General features: G+C 50.6%; 1 long non-coding RNA gene across 2 annotated transcripts in view; it reads right to left on the reverse strand.

Annotated features, from left to right (window-relative positions):
* Positions 1-4,262: 4,262 nt before the first annotated feature.
* LOC102378890 overlaps positions 4,263-10,933 on the reverse strand; it is a 10,346-nt gene continuing 3,675 nt past the window's right edge. For both annotated transcript variants that reach the window (XR_001358750.2, XR_324909.2), the window contains exons 2-3: positions 10,526-10,786; positions 4,263-6,279 (exon numbers count right to left, since the gene is read on the reverse strand). This is a non-coding gene — a long non-coding RNA (uncharacterized LOC102378890). The remainder of the gene's footprint in view (positions 6,280-10,525; positions 10,787-10,933) is intronic.

The following is a 10,933-nucleotide window of genomic DNA, read 5'->3' on the forward strand; positions in this document are numbered from 1 at the left end:
CTGGGTTTAGATGACCCCAGCTAGATGCCTATCTAACCTCCTCTTGAAGACCCCCAGGGTAGGGGAGAGCACCACCTCCCTTGGGAGCCCATTCCAGACTTTGGCCACTCTAACTGTGAAGAAGTTCTTCCTAATGTCCAATCTAAATCTGCTCTCTGCTAGCTTGTGGCCATTATTTCTTGTAACCCCCGGGGGCACCTTGGTGAGTAAAGCCTCACCAATTCCCTTCTGTGCCCCCGTGATGAACTTATAGGCAGCCACAAGGTCGCCTCTCAACCTTCTCTTGCGGAGGCTGAAGAGGTCCAGGTGCCCTAGTCTCTCCTCATAGGGCTTGGCCCACAAGCCCTTAACCATACGAGTGGCCCTTCTCTGGACTGTCTCCAGGTTATCCACATCCCTCTTGAAGTGCGGCGCCCAAAATTGCATGCAGCACTCCGCCCCAGAGTGCTGAGGGAATTAGCAGAGGTCATTGCGGGACCCCTGGCACAGCTTTACGAGCGCTTGAGGTGCTCTGACAAGGTGCCAGAGGATTGGAAAAGGGCCAATGTGGTCCACATTTTCAAAAAAGGGAGGAAGGAGGACCCAGGAAACTATAGGCCTGTTAGTCTTACCTCAGTCCTGGGGAAGCTCTTTGAGAAAATTTATCCAAGAACACATCTGTGAGGGGTCCAGCAGGGGAGTGTATGCTTAGGGGCAACCAACATGGGTTCATTAGAGGCAGGTCCTGTCAGACCAACCTGATTGCCTTCTACGACCAGGTCACAAAATCCTTGGACACAGGTGTCGTGCTGGATGTAGTCTTTCTGGACTTTAGGAAGGTCTTCAATGCTGCCTCTCACCTCATTCTCATTAAAAAATTAGGAGATTGTGGTGTTGATGCCTACACAGTCAGATGGGTCACTAGTTGGCTGGAGGGCCGCACCCAGAGAGTGGTGGTGGATAGGTCTTATTCAACCTGGAGAGTCCCTGTTCCCCTGAGCACCACTGGGGGTAACTAGGAATAACAGCCATAAGTTGACTGAAAGTAGGTTCAGGCTGGACATCAGGAGGCACTACTTCACAGTCAGGGTGGCTAGGATCTGGAACCAACTTCCAAGGGAAGTGGTGCTCACTCCTACCCTGGGGGTCTTCAAAAGGAGGCTAGATAATCACCTTGCCAGGGTCGTTTGACCCCAGCATCCTTTCCTGCCCATGGCAGGGAGTCAGACTTGATGAGATGCTCAGGTCCCTTCTGACCCTACCAACTATGAAACTATATGGGGAATCAGCAACCTCCCAGGACACTACTCAGGGTCACAAGTCTTTCAATGAGCTTCAGCTGCAACTTTGAACTTGCAACTCTGCCAGAAATGAGGCAGATCACAGTTATTTTGCATAACTCCTAGCAGCTGTCCTAATACATAGTAGGTTTATAGATCCTTGCCCAATTGCCTTAGTTGCTAAAGCCTCATCACTTAATTGTGAGGTGTGCACAACATTATACCCATTGTCTGTGGTGAGAAATAGCAGTCCAGTGACTTATTTGTAGTCACAGAAGACACTGGTTTAAGAAACAGCACTACGATCTGCAAGTCCTGGGCTCCAACCTATACACAATGTTGTTTCCCAGCTCCCTAACTGTGCCAACTTAAGTGTACACAGGAGGGGAGAATATCTCTCTGTGAATGCACGATGTGGTTCAATATTTATTATTAGAATAGGGTTATTTTGTACCAGGAAAATCACTCCCCAGGTCTTTAAAAATTAAATGTCAGGGAGGCTGACTCACATCCCTTTGTGCCTGGCTGCAAACTAAGTCCAGGCTTAGAACCAAGGAAAAGGTAACCCCTTTGTAGGACAGCCTTCATGGAATTGCTTTGCAGAATAAGCTTGTTATTTGATGGAATCTGTCCTGTGGGGCAAACTATTGCTTTTGTGTGACAGTCACCTGGCAGAAAGCTGCAACGCAGTGATGTTGGGAACATTAAAATTAAACAGAACGACATGATGGTATTGCCTTGTAATGCCATGATGGCACAAATGAATCCTGCACCAGGATGATGTCAAGATACAGTGCAACAAAGCAACACAACAATGTTCCACTTAGGACAATGGAGCCACCATGCAGCCCGGCATCAGAATATCATGATACCACAGAACATAAGGACATTACCACATAGGCAATGGTGGCACGATGGAAGGCTGCAACAGAGGTCAGACTGGCCCCATGGGCAGATTTACAGGCACTCAGGAAGCTCTGGGGAAATAATGTTGCCCCTGCCAGATCCAGGGTAGGTGACTGTAACAGTAACATGGTGGTCACAGTGTGGTCTCAGTGCAAGGAGTGGGACTATACCAGGCAGTGAACTGGCTGCATATTAGACATCCCCAAAGCATTTAATAGGCAGATTTGAGGCCAAATTTTTGACTGACATTTTCTAATGGCTAATTCACGAGGCAGGGTCTTAATGCAGGTTATCTATGGAGCTTAAGCTCTTAAGACTGGAATATAAGCTGTAAAACATACTGTGGAATTAGCTGTAAAAGTCACCCTGCTTCTAAAGAAACTATACAAATGCTTTGCAGATTGTATTCATCTCCCCAGAAGCTAACAAAATGCTGGGTTGGATCTTCGCAGAATAATTCTTACTTCAGGTTGAAATGGGGGTGTAGGCAGGTTAATAATCAGCCTCCAGGGAATGTTAATGATAGCCTGGTGGGAGATAAGGGTGGTATGAATAAGTATGAGCTATGAATATGTACGGGGGCATCGCTATAATGTGGATATACATAACACCTTTCATCACAGAGGTTCCCTACTCATGGTACAAACTGTCTATTCAAAAATTACTTTACCCAGTAATGAAGTACATCCACCTCTTCTAAGGTGGAGCCCCACAGCCCTTGAAGCACAGGTAGCAACACAACATTGGTTTTGGACAGGAAGTAAGAATGCATCACAGAAGTGAAACTGCAAGGGGGACAGAAGCAGGGAGAATAGAGTACTTAAATGAGAGGCTTGTCAGGACTCTCCCATGCTTGAAAAATTCCCGTCTCAGGAGCTAAGTCGCCACAGCAGATCTATCCTTAGTTTTATGTCTTCTCTGGAAGATGAAAGTCATGGAATACCATTCTGGAGCATAATATATTAACTGTACCAGTCCAGATGCTGCTTTAAGTCATGAAAGGGCTGCCTGATCACTGATCAGATCCCAGGTGGGGCCACCTGTTTTGGACATTAGCTCTGGATCCAAAGCCTGATAAGCAGCATGGGTGAGCAGGTGTCTTTGCAGTGGGAAAGACCTGCCTATTCCTAGCAAATTGCTCCCCTCTCTAAGCTGTACAGGAGTTAAATACTTTGCTGAGATGTCCACTAGACCAGACTGACTGGGATTTCACCTGGCCTAAGCTGGAGGTTGTCCCACACCCCATCACCACAGTCCCAGCACCAGGGGCAGGCAAAATGCAGCCCACCAGGCCATTTTATCCGGCCCACAGGGACCCTAAAAAATTTAGAAAATTAATATTTATTTGCCCTGGGCTGCCTGTCATGTGGCCCTCGAAGGCTTGCCAAAACTCAGTAAGTGGCCCTCTGCCCAGTATAATTGCCCGCCCTGGGCTAAAGCTCTGCAGCTTGTTTTAGGAAGCAGTTATCTTAGGGAGGTGGGGAATGAGGCCAAATAAGGCCCCTTACATCAACCCCAGGTATTGTTTCCTTTCTGATGTCTCTCTCTCTGCAGACTGGCATCAGAAAGCAGGTGCAAGGCTGTGGAGCAGAGATAGCAGAGACCATTAATTCGTCAGGGCTGGGATGACATCTCATTAGTGATTGGAGAAAAGGAAAATGGTTCTTTTTGTTCCTGTCATTCATTCTACAGAATGATGACCTTTCTTAAAGAAAGTCCCTGGAAGGGGTGGGGGAGAAGGCAGACTCTTGCAGGTCTCACCCACCCCATGCAAACTGCAGCAAGGGGCTTCTCCTGAAGTGCTTGCTCACTGTGGAGCCCTGTCTCCTCGCCGCCTGATGGCTGGACCTGGAATGAGCATCTCAGAAGTAGGTTGGCTCACAGGAACTCCCTGCCATGGGATCCCAAAGCCTGCTTTGGAGAAGGAGTGCTCCATAGGCTGGATTCATCAAAGACTCGATGTTCAGCTGCTGCCCACTCATTGCCAGCCTTCTGACTCATCTCAGGATTTCAGGCCAGGCTCAGTGGCAGAGGCCTAGATGCTCCATGGAAACCATCTCCAGGTGATAGTGCAGATGGCTGCTTCTCTATGGGGACGGGATGTCTACATTGGGAGCAGGGTACAGGATCTTGCTGTTGAGGGAAAAAAGGTCCAGTCGCTCCTGCTCCATATCAATCAGCCTGGTGTAAGCCAGCCCTAGCATTATGCTGAAAGCCTGGGTTTGTGACGTGCTCAAGGGTAGTGGCTTGGGTCATACCTGAAGCATCCTCATTGCCTCTTGCGTAGGTTTGAGGATGGAGCAGAAGCAGTGGGTGATGGCTATGCCCTCTGCTGCAATGGAGTAGACCTTCCCTGCAAGATACTGCTTCTCTGGTAAGCAAAGGACAGGTGCAGAAGGCAGCTCATTCTCTCCTGGGCCTCGTTCCACCTTATCTGAAAAACAGCCAGGCAAGTTCAGTGACGGGGAGGTTTGAGGGAAAATCTCTGGCTTCCTGGACATGGTTTGCACTACAGACCAATCCGTAGCACAGGATGATGGTCCTGCCTCCACAGACATGGGTGGGTGTGTGATCTGGGGGCTGTTAAATCTAGGAAGACTCCATGTGCCAAGTGACCTCAATAGTCCGTTTGGAGCCACTGTTGAAGGCTTCTTTGTTCAAGAGCAGGGCAGACTCAGGATGGAAAATGGGCTGCCCTTGAGGGAAAACCCAGGGGATGTCAGCAGCATAGAGAGGGCCCGCTGATGGCCTGGGCTTCTCTTTTGGGTAAGCAGGTCTGCATTTTGTAGGGCTGTCAAGCCCAGCCTGAACAAATGAGAAGCAAACCGAAGGAGCAGCATGCTCTGTTATGTGGCTGCATGATATTATGAGAGCTGAGGCCCTGTGAATCCTCCTCACTTCTGGCAGGAGGGGAAAACCACCAGAGAAAGGCACCTAAAAGGAACAAGAGGAGGGCAGCTTCTGAGCCCAGAACCTCCAACAGCGCAAGCAAGGGCAAAGCCAACATCCCCAGCCCACACGGTAGGAGCCAATGCAACAACGCTCCCTATTCATACCATGCTTAGCCAATGTGCAGCTATCGGAGAGCTCAGGCCCCTTATCATCCTTTCTTCACAGCTTTATTGAAGCAAATGATCATTGCAGTCTGCCTCATAGAGCCACTGTAGTCCATCTCACAGGAGGAAGGTTAATGCTAGTCTGTGAAGGGGGATGAGGACAATGAGGGATGGAGGAGGGAAGAAATGCTGCAGAAGGTTTCTGTCCCTGTCCCAGGTCTCACAAAACATCCTTGATGAATAATGCAGCATCTAGGGCAGCATAATGGCACTTGCAGGTCTCTCTTTCAAGAGAGGCAGTGTCCACAGTCAACAGTATCATTGGCAGTAACCAAAATCCAGATGCTGTCATGCCAGTGCTGTGCACACACATCATTCACTGTTCCCCGCTGAATGCTTCCATCTTTGACATGTCCAGTGCTCATACAGTGCAATCCTAGCCCTCCTGAGCAGCAGGAGCCAACTAAAACCCCTGCCAAGGTCATCAGCAGGGGGAACTGAGCCTGGGACTACTGGGTCTACAAGCAGGAGCTGCTACTAGAACCAGCCCTGACACCATCACTGCTCTATAGCAGCGGCCGTTAGAGGGAGACAGATTGCCCCATGGTGTGGGCATTGGCACCAATCCCTGCAGGGGGGGATGAGTTTACTAGCACTGATCCCTTCCCATCATGACTGGACAGCACCATGTGGGGGGGCGTCACTGAGCAAAGCAGGTGGGACCTGCCCCCACAATGGGGTTGTGGCAGTGCCTCTACTCACCCTGCCACCAGGTACTGCAGGATCAGGCCAGCACACAGAAGCCCCCCAAGCAAGAGAGAATAGATGACCAGGATGTAAGCAAGAGCCCTCTGAGCCTCCTGCAGGATGGATGTGACCAGCCCTTTTTTCTGGGCATTGCCAAAGGGGGGCACTTGGTCACAACCACAGCCAGCGCTGGCCATCGGATACAGGCGGGGTCCAAGGATGGCAGGTCAGGGGGGCAGCACGTCTAGCACTGCTCATGGCACTGTGGGTGGTAGTTTCAGGTCCCTCCTTATGCCTCTAGTATCTTAAACCTGTGGGAAGAAAGAAATAAGGAGTGAGCGGGTGTCCAGGCTCCGATATTACAGCTCATCTCATTCATCAGTCCCAGCAGGAAGGGTTAGGGCCCAGGGGCAAGGACACCAGCCTGCTTGGCCACAAGCTTCAAGTACAGCCTTGGTCAAATCACCCACCATATTAGTCTCTGGGGTCTTTTCTAAAGGTACCAAAGTACATACGAATCCCTCCTTCTCCTCTGTGCTCCAAGGCAGGTCCTTTTCCCCTCCTCTTGCCCCTTCTCCCACCTGCCGCTGCTGCTTTCCACACTGTCCTTGGGGGTGGGGAAGCTTCAAAGTGGCTTCTGCCTGCTCCAGCTAGGCTGCATGAAGGCTGGGCTTAGCTGGGAACAGTGACAGGCAGCATCAACAGGGAGTTCCCTCTCCCCACACCTACTCCCGGAGGACCAGGCCAGGTGGGGGAACCCACCACTGCACCCATAGCTGCTGCTACCACTGCTGTGGACAGGGGAGGGAGGGGAAGGGATGTGCTTTTGGGCATAGAGAGGAAGGGGAGGACTCTTACCTGCTTTGGAGACTTTAAAAGGGCCCCAGAGGCTCCACAGCATGGGCCAGTCCAAAAGAGGTATATGGCCATGCCGCTGCACCCCCTCTGGACCCACCCTTGGCCCAACAGAGCCAAGTGAGTTGTGCAGACTGCCCTACCCTCTTTGGCCAATCCACCTCCATTGTGATCTCCTGGTCACTTGATACCAATGGCTTCCCTCTCAAATCTGTGACTTGAATCCCTGCATGGTGCTCACATGGGCTCCTCTGGAAATAGCCATTTGGACTGCCACAGATTTGCACAAATATGCCAGGCTCTGCTCAGCCCTCCATCCTCCCCAGCTGTGGTGTGGGACGTTCTTCCCCTCCTGCATTTAGTCATCTCCATAAGGCCTCTGACCTAAAGCCAGGGTGGGAAGGGAGGGCTGCTAACACCTGGGGGTAGCCCAATTATGGATCAGGGCACCCTTGTGCTAGGGCCTGTACAAACACAGAACTGCCCAGCTCAGTTATCTACAGCTCAGTGGCAAGCAGGTAGGAGCTGTAGTTGCCACTGGTAGGAACAGGCTGGAACCACTGGCTGAAGCTGTCAGCGATCCCTGCAGAGCAGAGAGTGCAGCCACTAGCTCATTGGGACAACTTCCCAAGAGCTGGTCTCCTTGCGATGTGCCCCGTCCCTGCCATGGGGGGCTGGCTGAATGGGGTGACATGGGTGAGTAGGGAGGTGTTAGTGTGGCTGGGGCAGAAGAAGGAAGCCGGGCCCAGAGCACCTTCCACACACAGCTTACACTTCCCAGCAGCCTTGGGTGGAAAGCACAGCTGATCCCAGGCTTAGGGGGCTGCTCTGGTCCTGGGTTAAGTCCTTGTTCTGTCCCAGATGTCCTTGGTCAAGTAATTCTGTGACCCAGTTCTCCATCTCCAAGACAGGGCTAACAGCATTGCCCTGCCACCTAGCAGTGCAGGGAGGATCAATAACTACGGAGCTCTTTGGTAGCAGATACATTGGTGACAAGGACAAATAAGTACCCGAGGAATTGCGGTACCTAGGAAGAGAGGAGCACTGCTGTGGAGTCAGGACTCCTGGATTTCATGCTCAGCTCTGATGCTGTAGAACTCTGTGCCTCAGTTTCCCCAGCTATCAAAATAGCATTGTCCTGACAGTTAGGAGCCTAAACTAGCAAGTGTGCAATGCAGTAAGCACTGTTCTAGTGCACAGGCATGCTGTGGGGGGGGTTTCAAAACTGCTGAAGCCAGTAGGAACATACACCCAACCGTTCCCGCAACTGGGCAGACCTCAGTCCAAGAGACCTCTGCCTGAGGTTACAAAGCAGCTCAGATGAGTCGTTGGATATTCCAGGTTCCAGCCCTGGGCTCAAACCACAGGACAATGCATCCTCTCAGCATTTGCTCCTCATGTTCCTCACTACAGCACTGCCTCTACAGCACATATCTCAGCGGGTGATGTCAGGAGAACAGGCCTCTGGTGGTCTTTTTTCATCCACTGTGTTCTCCGAATAGGCTATGGAACATGTGTGGAACCTGGATAGGCTCCAAAAATTAATCCTTGCAGCTTTCTGAGGGTTGTTTTGGTGCAACCCTGCCTTGCCCACACTCCTCTTGTTCAAGTTTCAGCTCAGCAGAGGGGCATCATCATTTATACCCCATCAGACTCAAGGCAGACTTTCTCAGCACCATCTTCTGAACAGACAGGCATCTCTCTGCAGCCCTGGTGTGGTAGTGCAATCCGCCTACACATAGGACCGCAGAGGTCTGTGTGACATCAGAAAACAGGGGCTGTGGCAATCAGCCTCCCTACCTCTGCTCTTGGAGACAGATCTCCTGCTGGCTTATAAGAGCATGATCCTGGTGATTTCAATGGAGCAAAGCCAGCTGACACCACCAAAGGATGTGACCCATTATTATTAGGGACAGTGAAACCATTGATGCATCTTGAATTCCCAGGAGGCCCTACCAGGGCATGAAGGCTTGAGTGAGGTGCAGGGATACAGGCTTTACTCATGCGTTGTTCTCTCCAGCACTTTCTTTGCCAGTGCTGAACGGGAACTTTCCAAACTAACTGCAGAAGCTGCTACAGCCTGAACTGGAGACTCCCATCTCTGCCACTGAGGGCTGTATCACCTCCCCGCTACTGTGCACTGTGCACACACTCACTAGTGGATTCCATGTATCCTTATTGCCCCACAGCATGACTTATGCACTCTCACATTATGTCCTAGTGTGAATGGTCCTTGGCTCATCCTCACCTTTGATTCCCCCAAAGTCCTGGAACCAGTTAAGGAGACCCAGGCCCCCTGAGGCCAAGATTGCTCCCAAAGAACATGGCTCCTGTGACACTCCCAGCCCAGCTCTACACATGCAAGAGCCTCAGGGCTCATTTATACAGGAAAAATTAATCCTAATGAGCCAAAGGGGTGTCCTTAAAGTGGTTTTGTTACGCTGCATGAAACCTCTGCGTGGTCTATCTTAGCTAGAATTAAAAAGTGGCTTTTGTTTGATTTACCTTGATGTGCATTGAAAGCTAAATACTGAATGGAGATCACTTATTAATTGAAAATTAGCGTCCACACAGAGGCACCAGAGGATTTAACTAATCCCCTTTAAAAGTCTATTCAAATGGACTCTTCTATTCATGCTCATGTAGCCAAGTCCTGAGATAACTCCGAGAAGTCTTGTGGAGAGGAGGTAGCTTCTTTGTGGTCAAGGAAGTAACTCTTCTGTCACAAAGCCCTGATTTAGCTCTCCTATAAGTTTGGTTTGAAGAGTTCACCTGGAGATAACTTCTTTTACTCTATGCACTGGATCCTCAGTACATTTGGGCGGCAGCTTCGTGCAATCTCACTACACATGTCACTATCGAAGATGATACCTGAAAACCTGGTCCTACAGCAAAGGGAAGTGTTTTGACCAGCTTTGAAGGAAATCCCTTTGCTGACGGTTACTGAGTTCTCTCCCACTTTCCAGCCTAGGCAGCCAAGTTCTGCCCAATGCCAAGAAGGAGTACATCACTTAGTGCTAAGGAGTTATTCAACACCTTGCTGGATCAGGCCCACCATTGCAGAAAGAGGAGCTACCTGCCCTCTGGTTCTGGTCTCCACAATAAAGCAGATACCTCCAAGGTTCCCCAATTCCTGACTGACATGAATGGACCTTCCTTGCAAGCTAGTTATTACTGTCCCTATTGAACTGATTGGAAAGCCAAGAAATGTAAGGAGTTAAGCAATCTGCCAAAGGCTACTGATGGGTTGGGGGTGTAAAAAACTGGCCCAATCTCCTCCGCTAGCTGCTTTTTCTGCTCAGCCTCAGTGAGAGCAAAAGAGCCCCCGTTTCCTCATGGGAGCCCACTGTACAGTCTAACCTGTATGGGGTATTGCAGGTGCCCTGGACATTTGCCCTGGCAAAGCTCCCAATGGATCTGGAACCTCCCACTGAAACAGTTTCCCTCCATGCCCAGCCTATGCTCCTTTGTGCTCCACTTCACCCCGATTCTCATTTTGCCTCTGTCCCCTAGCCTAAATGGGTACTCTCCTAGGGGGTGAAGGGGGATGGTTCTCACCTGGTCTTGGTGTCTTTTCTGCAATCAGACAGAACCGTTCCCTTGGACATGGGGTGAAAAGCAGAGATTGCTGCCTCTGGAGCAGATATGCCCAGTTGCTACCCAAACAGGGATGCCAAATAACTCAGTCAGGTTCTGACTTACCTTAAATGTCTCCAGCTCTTCACCTGTGTTGGGGAGTGGGGAGCTGTCAGCTCAGGAAGAGGCGATGTGCTGTTCTCAGAGCTCCAGCCAGCTTGATTTCCCAGCTTAGTGCAGCCAGGGGTTTTCCTTGCTCTGTCATCAATACCCCTGCAAGCCAGACTAGCGTTGATCCACAGACTGGCCCCGTGGGCTGAGTGCTCCAGGAGGGACTCAAAGAAGGGGATGCGCTGAAGTGCAGGAGAACTTTAAAGGCTGCCTTCCCTGGTAGTATGAAAGGGGAGACTATGATTTACAAGGGCCTGCTGAATGCATTGAGCTTGCTCTGACACTCCCCACCCCCTTTGATGACCTCAGATGCCATCCCCACTGCTGCCTGGATACTCTCCTATTGCCTTGACAGCCCCCCCC

The sequence above is a fragment of the Alligator sinensis genome, unplaced genomic scaffold (assembly GCF_000455745.1).
Source record: "Alligator sinensis unplaced genomic scaffold, ASM45574v1 scaffold1420_1, whole genome shotgun sequence".
NCBI classification, from domain to species: Eukaryota; Metazoa; Chordata; order Crocodylia; family Alligatoridae; genus Alligator; species Alligator sinensis.